A 13,331-nucleotide genomic window follows, 5' to 3' on the forward strand; every position below is an offset into this window, starting at 1 on the left:
CAGGGCCCATGTCTGGGATAGTGCCTTTAGTAGCTGCTTTTGGTGGAACAGATCGGTGGGCCATGTGCCGGCCACATGTCCCACTCCTTCTTCTTCTCCTCAGGCCTTGCTTTCCACTTCAGCCTCTTGCTCTCAAGAGTTACCTGATTGTTTTGCTTGGTTATCCCACTTTAACCCTATCATGCCTTTCAGGATACAGCTTCCAGTTTCCTCTTTAGATACAGATAAGAAAGAGGTACTGTGTCCTGTCTCACCTTGGGCCCTATGACTTGTCTTGTCTTTACCATCATTGGGAACTCTAAGGAGTAGGGTGCCTTTGATTCCTTCATTTTTCCTAAAACAGCTCTACTTAGTGCAGCTATGACCCTATTTTGTGCCTTAAAAAGATCATTCTGGGTGTTCTATGTGAGTATAAACCACAAAGGAACAGTTGACAAAGTAGCTGCTATTTTAGAGGTCAAAGGGAGAGAGGATTGGACTAGGGTGGTAGAAGTCATGAAAAGTGATCAAATTCCATGTTTTGTGAAAATCAAGTAAATAGTATGTTTTTTTTTTTTTTTGTAAACTAGATGTGGGGGTGAAAGAAAGAGCTGAGTTACTAATAATTCCAAGTTTTTAAAAAATCTATTAGAGTAAATACTGATGCAATTTGCTTAGTCAAAGGATAGTTGTGAAGGAAAAAGTTTGATAGGAGAGAATGAACTCAATTGAGCCCTTGGTAACATTTAACATATGTGATTGCTCCTTTCTTGAAACATTTTCTTTATTTGGCTTTGGGAAACACCTCCTCTCAGCTTTTTTCCTGCCTTACTCACCATTCATTCTGTTTCATTCCTGGATCCTCCCCCTCTTCCTCATCCACAAAGATTGTAGTAACACACATTTGGTTCTCATTTTTTCTGTCCATGTTATCCTTCATCTCAAGAATTTAAATACTAACTGTGTATGGATTATTTCTAAAATTATGTCTCCAGCCCAAACATCTCCCTGTAACTCTAGAATCATACGTTTGACTTTCTCAGTATTTCAACTTAGATCTAATAAATATCTCAAATTCTTGAGTCCATTTTTTTTTTCAAGCAAAGATTGATATATCTCAATGTGTCCAGGTATAATGGAGTGGACTTTTCTGTTTCCTGCAACTATATCCTTAGATTATACTGGGAGCTTCTCTAAATTTCCTACATTTTTAGTGTATAATCTCACTGGTTATGGTTTTTCCTTGGCCATTATATCTGAGATTTGTTTCATGGAAGGAATAGTGCTAGACAGCTTTATTAAGACTTTTTAAAATACTACTTATTCTATAATTAGTCTTCCAAAAGTGCTTTCTTGTAGAAGAAACATGATTGATGATGTGCTGCTATGGAAATGTCTTCACCAGGCTGATTTTGCTGAAAAAAATTTCAATTTCTTCTTCATGGTTATTAGGAGTAGCTATGGGTATTTGATAATGTCCTCAAATATTCATATTTGGAGTCCCAACTGGTTTATTTCTCTAATTGACTTTAATATTGAATAAATTATTTTTAGCATATAAATTGTGGGAAGTAGGTTGTTTGGTGAGAAGTATTTTTTAATAAGATGATAATTTTCCTTCATAGTAGGTGGTCCTATTATTCATATTTGAATTCTACACGGTATTAAGTTCAAGATAGAGTTCAAAATATAACTCCAGAAGTCACTCTGCTTGCCAGTGGGGTGGAGGAGAGAGGCATGGACTTGGGATTCAGAAATATCTAGATTTACACTCTAGCTCTGCTACTTACCAATTGTGGGAACTTGGGTTGATTGTATTTTTCTTCAAGCATAGTTTCCTCTGCTATATAAAGGAGATAATAGCTACTCTTGCAGTCAGAGATCACTCAGTTGGAATCTGTAGCAGGCTAGCACACTGGGTGGCACTGGGTTATTCCCTTTCCTTCCCCACTTCCTTAGTTTTCCTTAGAAGTCATCCTACAGCAAGTTCATTCAGATTTCAGGGTGGGTTTTTTTTTTTTTAACTGAGCTACTTTAGATTTCTTTGCTTCTTGTTTAGCTCTTTTAACTTATGTTACAAAATAATATAATTGATAACAATTAATATTTTAATTTTTTGAAGTAGTGGTGCCAGTTTAAATCTAAATTACTTTCTCCTTAGGATTCTAGAGGGGTTTGGTGGAGTTTTGCTTTATCAAACCAAAGACCTTCAAGAAAATAATTCAATCTACGTGAGGGAAGACGTTGATGAAGGTCTGGTTTTGGGTCTCTGGGTTAGGACCTAAAGGGGCCATGGAAAAATGGAATGTGGCACCCTGAGCCCCAAGCAGGGTTTTGATCATGGATGGCTTTTTTATTTTTCACTGTGTTAAAAAAAAAGAGGGTTTTTATGCTTTGCACAAGTTGGAATACTGTTTCTTATTATATAATCTTGGGCCAGGGAATAATTTAACTGAGTAGTAAAAATGAATAATATTCATGCTAATATTCAGGTACTACTCTTTTCATCTGTAATGCTTTACAAGATAAAATTTGTTCTTATCTAACATTTTATAGTATTTTAATTTCCATTTAAACTTACAGATCATGGTTAATGTTTGTCAACCAATTAACATGCACACATGACTCCTATGTTAGTTGGGTTTCTGGCTGTACTTATACACTTGTATGTTTCCTTATTAATCAACTATTCCCAAATTTTCATCAGACACTGTTCCATAACAAATCACTTTATTGAGTGTAAAAAAGTTTGTTTATCTCTATTTCCTATTATTACTTTTTAGAAAGTATTCTTTTGATATCACATCTATTTCTTTAGAATCTGAAAAAAATTTCCTTGCTTTTAAAAGACTGTCATGGTTAAACCATCTCACAGCTTTAGATCTTGACTTGAAATACAGACATTTCCCCCCTCTCTGTCACTTCAAAGCATTGCTACACACTCAGAAACTGAAAGGATAAATTGGGCTATACAACCTATACTGAACAGAGAAGGAACAAATTCCATCAACACTAGCCCACAAAACAACTTAAAATTATTGGACATAGTTATAAATTAAGTAAGCATGATTAAGCAACAGGTCTCATGTTTCTTTTTGTTGAAAGAGAAAGAGTCATAGTGACCTCAGGAGGTGAGTCCATGTTATTGAGATTAGCTAAAGACACCTTTTTTTTTTTACACAAAGAAAAAAAAAAGCAGAAATTGCAAGAGGTCTTGGGAAATCTTGAACATCTTAAAACATATTTTCAAATTATGGTACTTAGAGTTGTGTTTTCTTCACTGAGTCTTCCTTAGAGCAATACAGTAGTTTTCAAGCCTTACGATCACCTGGGAAGCTTGTAAAAAAATGTTCTGATACTCAAGTACCACTTCAGACTAATCAGAATTTGCATCAGAATTTTCCCATATAATCTAGTATGCTAGCATAAACAAGGGCCACTAACTTGAGAGCTGAATTCAACATTCATTCATTCCTGAGGATGACAGGCAAATATGTCTTACAAGGTATCCAGTGGGTTTTTCTATATCTAACCTGGTGGCTTGCCTCAGGGATTCAAAAATTTAAGTAGAGATGTTTCTAAACACTTCCTCAATGGATTTCCTGAAATATTAATTATATCCTAAAGAGAGCTGCTGCTATCATGCTAGTAACAGAAATACAGTTCATTCCCCCCTCTTTTAATATTATTCACTTGGTGAATTCAGATTCACATCTTGAGCCATTCACCCATACAATGAACTGGTCGAAGAAAACTAAAGCTATGTAGGTATCCATTTTACAGCTGATGTGCATCCTTAACGGTTTCTTCAAGCTGCTCTGGGGGCTACTATGTCTTGTTATGGGAGGCTTTTAGCCAAATTAGTTAATTAAGGCTCATTAGGAGATTCAAAATGGATTGTCTATTTTGCTTTAATCTCACTCTCCTACATCTCCATTAGTTTTCAGGTGTGAGAGGGAAGAGCAAAGTGGAAGAACAGCATAGGGAGGGAAACTTAGTGTTGACAAGAACATGGCTCAGTGCATTCAAAAGACTGATTTCATCACATCACTGTAAATCAAGCATCTTCACACACTCTGCTCTACAATGCAAAGATCTTGACTTTTAGGCCTTGACTTTATTTTTAAGTAACAAGAAACCTTTATTCCAAATTCATCAGGTGCAAGTTAACATTTTCAAAGGGGAGTATTACTCATTCAGGAAGCTGAGAAACTGTGGGTCCGGGTTCAAGTTAGAAGCAGCAAACAATTAAAAGGAGCAAATTATATTAACATTGAATAAAAAAGGTAATTTTGAGTGAAGGAAACTGTTAGAGACTTTAATAAAATTCTAACCAGTTCTCTGAAGTGATGGTGGGGGCTTCTGTAGCAAGTATTTCCTTAAATGAGTAGAAATTAGGAAATATGGAAGTTCAGTAGAGCAATCCCTGGGTATTTGAATCATTCTGAATGGAGTCACTTAGCCTTGCTAAGGGAATCTGCTACCGTGGTGCTTTTGACAGGGCACAGCTTTGAAAACTGTTTTGTTTTAGAAAAGCACATTTGTCTTCCCAATAATTGTGGCTGAAGACCTATAGAGCTGAGACCCAGCAGCCACTACAGGAACCAGAACAGGACAAGGCTCAGCAAGTTAAAGAAGTAAAGGCTCCAGCTCAAGCTGAGAGAGCAGATAAAAGAGGAGTCAGGCTGGGCTAGGTAAGCTCATCCTTAATGGCCCTGGTTGCTGGTTCTGACTCTTTGTCTTATTTGAGGCTTACTTGCCTTCTACATAGTTCTGCCAGTTTCACCTCTGCCACCCCCTTGGCATACTCACCTGGATCACCTCCCTTTTTTCCCTGTCTCTCCCATACATCCTTCACTCCTTTCTCCCAAACTTGCAATCCTATTCTACGTTCTTCCTTCTGCTACTCACTAGCCATATACATATACATACATACATACTGGGGATTGAACTCAGAGGCACTCAACCACTGAGCCACATCTCCAGCCCTATTTTGAATTTTATTTAGAAACAGGGTCTCACTGAGTTGCTTAGTGCCTCACCATTGCTGAGTCTGGCTTTGAGTTGGTGATCCTCATGCCTCAGTCTCCTGAGCCGCTGGAATTACAGGTGTGCAACACCATGCCCAGAACATCTTATATCTTGATGCTTGTTTGTTCTAAGGCTCTTTATTTTACAGTGAAAGTCCTGTACCTATTCCCTTTCTTCATCTCTTCCAACTTCTGTTAGTCTCCATTTACTCAGGAGCAAAGTTAGGAATTTCTATCAAATTACATGAAAAGTTAGTTTTCATTTCCCAAAAGTGGTTTAATTAAGCTTCTGTTTTTACTCTGATTATGAAGGCCTTTGATCTCTATCCCTGTGTGCATCATGGCAAAAAACCCACTGGCAAACAAATGGAGATTTTTCTAGTGTGCAAAATCACATATATTCCTGGGGCACTGGGGCAGCAAGGGACAATCAGCATGCAAAACATATCCTGCAATTACAAATAATAATTACATGTGGGAACATTTAATTTTCTATGTTTTACAAAATATAACATCTAAAATAAATCTAAAGCTGGGAGAAGTTATGTCAAATTTAGTCAACGTCAGTCTTTAGATAAGTGAGATTTTTAATAAAAAGTTTGGACCTGGCAACAATTCTTCAGACTAAATAATATTTTCTGCCTGAGCAACATTTCTGTCCACTGAAAGACTATATCAAAAGTTCAGACTTTTGGATAAATTTGAAGAACTGTGTGGTTCAGGATTATATCAGATATTTTATGGAGAATTTTGTGTGTTGTGAGACTCAGAGAGGAAAAGGCATGCTATTGTAGCTAAAATATCATTCATCTGAACTATATTCAATAAGGTATAATTGGAATTGTGGTTCTTGATTGTTTTCAGGAACAAGGGTATTGGGCCTTTTAAACTTCTGAGTCCATATGGTAAACAGAATATCTACCATTATAAAGTAGACATTTTAAATTTATAGTGCTCACACAAAATTTCAACTCTACAGTGTTTAATTTTCTATGTTTTACAAAATATAACATCTAAAATAAATCTAAAGCTGAAGTCTCAGGTCTGGGAAAAGTTATGTCAAATTTAACTACAGTTAAGAAAGTTCAAGAATAACCTTTCCATGGAAAGCTGGAGTCCAACATAAATATTAAACATTAGAGTTTCAAAGTTTAAAGATCTCACACTTTTACAGATTTTCTTAATTAAGCAATTCTGGTAGTTTTTATAGTCCCTAAAAAAAATAAGCAAAAGCCTGACATTGGTACTTGGCAGAACTGAAAATTGTTTGTTTTTGTTTTTCTCTTATAGGGGTAAAAGATAACAGGGAAGTCCTAGATTCACAAAATGGATTTTCTTCCAGATAATAAACAGAAACATAATCCTCTTTATTCAATTCTTAATCATTCCAGGAGGGGTAAGCCTGATTTTTCCTTTGTTGTGATATTAAAGGAGGCCAGTTTAGGGTAAAAAAAAAAAAGAAATCCTATTGCTTTAAAAAAATCTTGTATCATTAAGAGATCAAACTTTGAATAGTGATTCACATGTTATTCAGAAATCTCTGATTCCTTTATTCTTAATAAAATTCCATCTTCCAGCAATAATTTTCAGTGTTTATAATTTGTGTTATTTTTTTTAAGAGAGAGAGAGAGAGAGAGAGAGAGAGAGAGAGAGAGAGAGAGAGAGAATTTTTAATATTTATTTTTTAGTTCTCGGCGGACACAACATCTTTGTTGGTATGTGGTGCTGAGGATCGAACCCGGGCCGCACGCATGCCAGACGAGCGCGCTACTGCCTGAGCCACATTCCCAGCCCTATAATTTGTGTTATTAAGCTTTCTTAATAATGTTTATAATAAAACACAGGGGAATATCTTTTCTAAATGCTGCAGGATGAATGGTTGACAAGACATTAAATATATCATTTAATTTTGGGTTTTATTTAAAGTATTCAGGGAGTTTCCACATTAATCTTAACCACAGGTTCTCAAATTATACACTTGTGTACTAACAGTATTGACATCACTCAGGCCGTAGTTAGAAATTCAGTTTCTCAACTACTACCCAAGAACAACCCAACCAAAACCTTTTAGGTGGAACCTAGTGTTTCGTATTTTCATAAGTTTTCTAGGTGATTCTGTTATGCACTAAAGTTTGAGAAATGGGTAGGCATGTCTGTCAATTCATTAATTCACTCAATACATATTTATTGATACCAAATATTTGCCAGATATTGCTTTAAAGTGATTTGAAAGAATGGGAGGCAAAGGAAATGACAGAATAAAGGAGGTCAAGGTAGCATATTTGGATCCCATTTGGAAATTTGTCAAAATAAAAATGCCTGGATTCTACCTGATGTCCCCTGAACCACTCACTACCTTCCTTGTATTAACCATGCTTCATCCACGGAATAGATAGGTAGCATGGTGAAAGCTTTCTTAGCATCTGATGACAGAACAAAATATTGATGAAAGATACTTCTCCATGGGCTCCATCTGAATACAGAGTATGCAAGAGAATCCCCTGTTTGAGATTTAATTTGTCGGCAAGCTCATCTATGACATTTGTAGCAAGGGAAAAGAGGCAGAAATAAGGGGGTTTTTAAGTGATGGATGTTAGTCTCCAAGGTTACTTAACTCTGGATCAATTTTAAACTGTAGAAGTTTACAAAACTCTTCCCATCGGGCTGGGGATGTGGCTCAAGCGGTGGCGCGCTCACCTGGCATGCGTGCGGCCCGGGTTCGATCCTCAGCACCACATACCAACAAAGATGTTGTGTCCGCCGAGAACTAAAAAATAAATATTAAAAATTCTCTCTCTCTCTCTCCTCTCTCACTCTCTCTTAAAAAAAAAAAAAAAAAAAAAAAAAAAAACTCTTCCCATTGCTTAGGCACAAATCACAGGGCTTTGGCAGTGCACATGTAGAGTTTTAGAAGAGGACCTTAGGTTCCAGCCAAATGGGACCATCATTTGTTTTCTGAATGTTTCTGGCCTCCTTCCATTTATAATTAATAGATTTTGATCAACCTCTGCCTGCTATCTGGAATGCCTTCACTTCATTTCTACTTGTCAAATTGCCATAAATCCACTAAAGTTTAATAAAAAAATATCCTGTAGTGGTCCAAACCATCTGTCCCCCAAGTAGTACAATGTCTCTTTCCTTCATTGTTCCCACGTTTGGTATTATTTTTGTTTTTTGGGCACCAGGTACTCACTGACTCATGTGCAGAAATATAAACATTTTCCTGTTACTGAGGTTAACTCCTTTATTGGCCATTGATTAGCTCTAGAAAACATTTGATTTTGCCACTCCATGTTTACCCAATTGCTTCTCAAATTGGGCCTTAAATTTGGTCAATTAAAGTTGGGCACCAGGTTTGGTGTCTCCTTTTTAATGTTCTCTTTCCTCTATCTCAGCATGTAGAAGGGAAACACAGGGCCCTCTGGAATTTGGCAGGAAGGTGCACCTGGTTAGCTTTATGGGAAATCTCCCTGTGTCTTTCTGCAGGCATATCTGCCTGATGTAGCTCATCATCTGTTCTCTTGGCATGGTTGTGGCTCTTCCCCCTTCTTCCTCTCCTCTGCTCTCAGCAGTGCCATGATCCTCTGAGGCTCACTGGTGATGCTGTCTCCTGACTTTGAGTTGTGCTTTGCAGCTTTGCTAGGGGGTGCCTTTCCCATGACACAGCATTCTTTGAACAGATTCAGGAACCTTTTACACATCACAGTTCTTCATTCTCAGGTGTTTTCCTCGCCCCTCTGAAAGGACTTCAGGGATTTTTCTGAATTGTGCTGGAGTAGAATGTGAGGGTCTATCTCAGAAACTGCCAATATTAACAAAAGTTTACTCTACTGCAGCCCTGGTGATTCAGTTCAGTCATGAGGAGGTCTCCTGCAAGAGTTCTGAAGGGAAGTGATGCTCAAGCTTCCTGCTTTTTGGATTTCCAGCCTACCTGGGTTCTGCATACTCCTCACACTAACAAAGCTTTTAACTCTAGAATTGCCCAAGTCAGAAGCATTTCTATTCCCTGGCCCATCCCTCCCTTTTGTGAGCCTACTCCTCCAGCCTCAGGATGGACTTTCTTCAAATCCCTGCCCTTTTCCTTATCCTGTATTTCCCTATGTTATGTTTGCACTTAGACCTCTACAATCCAGTCCTCTGTGCTTGACCAGTTGGCATTTCAAAGCCCATCTCTGAGATTTCTGAGAAAATGTTTTCTCTTTTTCAGTGTCCAGCTCTTACAATTGAAAGCCGGGGATTTTCACATCTATTGCAAAACACTCTAAGTTAAAAACAAAACTCCTGGTGTTACTGTGACTATATTAGTACAGTCACAATCACCCTCTCCCTGAAAACGAGGACCACCTCAGCCTCAGTGTGTAGAGAGTCTTAGGATGGTGAGTTTGGGAGCAAAAATTAGAAACTGCAAAACAAATGAAAACCATTATTCCTGCTGCATCTCTTGGTATTATATTGTGTCTTTTATGATCTTTTTCTACTTTATACTTCTCCCACATTCAGATTTATTCTGAAGTTCTCATTAAGATTGTCAACTGAATGTAGAGATGGTACCAAACTCCTATTCATCTCTATTCATTTCTATTCTCTTCTGGAACCAAAGTGGTATCATCCTCAACATCATCCATCAGAAGTATTTGTTACACAGTATTGAGTTGATTTTTTAAATATATTTTATTTAGACTTCCCCTTTAAAATAGCTGCTTATTATTGGGGAAAAAATCTCCTTTGCTTCTCTTTTCTTTTTGAGTTGCTTATTTGGATCCTGAGTAGAAAATAAAATCCTCTTAGGATTTTTACCTCTGATTCCCTGAAGCTTTATTTATAATGAAACCTAAAAATGTCACCTAGGTACAACTACTGAAAGAAAAAAGAAAAATAAAGGACACAGGCACTCACTAACTTTGCTTAATTAAAAGAACACTCAACTATGATTCTTACAACTATTAATTCCTCTGTGCGTGCACACTCACACACACACACAACACACACAACTCTCTCTCTCTCTCTCTCTCTCTCTCTCTCTCTCTCTCTTTCTCTTTCTCTCTCTGACTTAACTATGCATTTTGAATGCAGGTATCTAAACCCAGAGGAGCTCCTTAGACACATGGGTGTCTGAAGAGAACAAGTTTAGGCAGTAATGATGATGAGTAGGAATAGCTGGCTTGCTCTTTGGGGTCTCATGTGTCCCAGCTTCTAGTGGGGCTAACAAAAAGCTTGAATTTGATACCTAAAATCTGCCAAATGAAATGAATGTCAGCAGCGTTTTCTTGGGAGTAGGATGCTGAAAACACAGGATTTATATTGAGGAAAAAAAATTGTGGATAACAAAGGAAATACCCACATATCTACAGTGTTAGTATAGTTAGGCATTCCAAATTACCTATAGTTGTTGTCATTTCAGGTTAAGATTTGAACCTTTAGCTCTTACAGTTATCTTAATCATCAAAATATGAAACCTGCATGTATTAGTCAGGTTCTTGGTTCCAGCTGATGTAAGCAGAAAGAGGATTTGTTAAAAGTGGAGTGGGTCATAGATACTAGAAGTCTGGAGGACTGGCTCAGAGTCAATGACTCCATAATGACCATAGCTACAGAATGTTAGAGGCTGTACCTGGGTTGCCAAAGTGGACCCTGCTGCCAAGACCTGGGGATGCTACTGAGGCTACTGAGACTCCTGTCAACCCGAAAGCCTGATTTTGCTCCTATAGCTAGCACTATAAAAATGGGCTTCCCCCACTCCAGATCCTTGATCCTTTACATTGCTAGCTGGAGCCGGTGCATCTGATTTGGTAAAGGCCACACTACTGCTGCAAGGTTGGCTTGGGAAATCAAGGATCTGACATGCTCAGCCAATGTAGTGGGACAGCTCTGCTTCCCAACAGGACTCTCAGATGGGGACTTCTCAGACAAAGGAGGTGGTTTAGATGAATGGCAGTCAAATGAGAAGAGAGGTAAGGTTGAATCCAATTAAAAAGATGGTGGTGGGGGAGGGCTGCTTGAGAGCCATTCACATCAATCAGAGGTTTACATTACCCCAGGAAAGGATTGTATGCTTTTATGCCTAGATTCTAACATAGACAAGATCACAAAGAAAAAAAAAAAAGCTCCTCTGTAAAGTTTTGTATCTAATGTATTAAAACTTAGTATTTTATTTCTTCATTGTTTCCCTCTTTGCCCTTAGTGTTTAAAAAAGCAAATTTTGGTCTCATACGCAAATACTTGTTTTTCATGGTATACTCACCTTGAACACCCTGGGCCTCATATTCAATTTTAGTTTTCCCCTTTCTTATCTAATGGAGTTAGTATACAGAGCCCAAATTGTGGAAAGAACTGCCAGAGAGAAAAAGAAAACTGCATTTCCTTTTTTTTTTTGTTTCCTGCCTGAGTTTTTCTGACTTTTTATGTATTAGGCATCTAAAGAAGGAAATGAATCATTTAGGTGAGAAATCATGCCAAGAACACGAAGGAATATAAATACGACAGGCTGTTTCCAATTAGAAAGAGAATCAATTTCTATCTTCACTTAAGAAAACAAACAAGAATCTTTCCTATACTAATAAGATGTTTTATCAGTTATGAAACAGGAAGTAAAAGCAAGGATGCTTCTGCCCAATTATCTCTCAGAAGTCTCAAAGCGACAAGACTAACAACCATGCCAAAACTGCAGGTGTTCCACTTTATCTTTGATCAAGCCAGGAAACATCTGAAACGCCAAAATGCAACATAGGAGGATGGAAAGTGGATGAGTTAATGTTCAACCATTTTGCAGATCAAAGGTAGGTCAAATATAAGTGGGTATGTGGAGTAGGGGAGGTAGAGAAGCTCACTGATTCACCCCACCAAATTCCAGGAATTCTTAGAAATTGCATGGAAGAGAGTCAGGAGGCAAAAAAAAAAAAAAAAAAAAAAAGAGGACTATTTGTTCAAGGAGCAACTGGGCCCCAACCCTCACCTTTATTCCAAGAAGTTAGATGACTGCCCCTCCTGTATGCTATGAGAGTTGAGAGATCAAGTTTAAGAGTTGTTGCTATGAAGCATGGGGGTAGGGATGGGGGAGGGCAGTGATTTGGTACCGAATAACAAAAAGGAGAAATACAAGAAACTTTGTATAGGAGCCTTTTCTGTCATCTCAGTCTCCTATCCAAAGTGGGAGACTAAGAATTCTTCTCAGGAAACTCAGGAACTTATCAGATCTACAAATAAGACCTGCAAATAAAAGAGCCAAATACCTATCTGATATTCCACAATGTCAGATCCCTCCTACTGTGGTTTAAATAGTCCCCTCCAAAATGCAGGCATTGTAATGTCATAGTATTAAGAGATGGGCTTTTGGAGGTGGCTAAAATGAGGTCTTCTCCCTCTTGGATGAGATTAGTGCCTTTCTAAAGGGCCCTGATAGGGGGAATCACTTCTTTCCTGCTTCTCTACCCTCTGCCATATAAAGATGCAGTAAGAAGACCCACACCAGATGCCTGCACCTTGATCTTGAATTCCCCACTCTTCAGAACTGTGAGAAAATCGATCTCTATTCTTTATAAATTATCTAATCTGTGGGGTACAAAATGTACCAAAGTACCTACTTACACAGTAGGGCTTCTAATCAGCATTTTAATGCCTCCATCTTAAGTAGGAGAAAATGACCAGACATTTAAGCAAAGCCTTCAATGTAAAAGGGCAGAAACATGATTCCTACCTCACAAATTAAAAAGTAAAATAAATTCAGAGGTAACAGGTAATGAAGAATTTTTTTTTTTAAAAAAAGCTTTATTTTCGGTAAATATCTTTAGTGAAATAAAATAATGCAAAGCAATAAACAAGTCTAGTCAGAGCAAAGAGCACTTAGAAATTAAAAATGATAGGCTGAGCACTTGCCTAGCAAGCACGAGGCTCTGTGTTCTATCTGCCACTAGAAAAAAAAAAAATTAAAATTACAGTTGAAATTTAAAATGCCCATCATAGTTTGGAAGGCTAAGTCAAGGAAAAGACCCAGGAAGAAGAAAAAATTCATAAAGAAATGGATAGTAAGGGAGAAGAGCTAAAACAATAAGAGACCCAGTATCCTTAACAAATAGGAGTTTCAAAAAGAAAACAGAACATGATGGAGACTCATTTTCGAAGTATTAATGAGAGAAAGTTTCCTTGGAAATTTTAGCAGGGTCCTTTTTGCTTCTTGAGGTAGATCCAATCTATTACTCAAGCTGAAAAGGATATGGGCTTGTTGCTGCTGTTCTGTTTTGTCATCTTCACATTCTGTGGACAAATGTGAATAGGAACTGTGGCTATGCATGTTCAGAGGTTGTGAGTCTCAGGAATTTTCATCTT

Source organism: Urocitellus parryii, chromosome 8, assembly GCF_045843805.1.
Source record: "Urocitellus parryii isolate mUroPar1 chromosome 8, mUroPar1.hap1, whole genome shotgun sequence".
Taxonomy (NCBI): domain Eukaryota; kingdom Metazoa; phylum Chordata; class Mammalia; order Rodentia; family Sciuridae; genus Urocitellus; species Urocitellus parryii.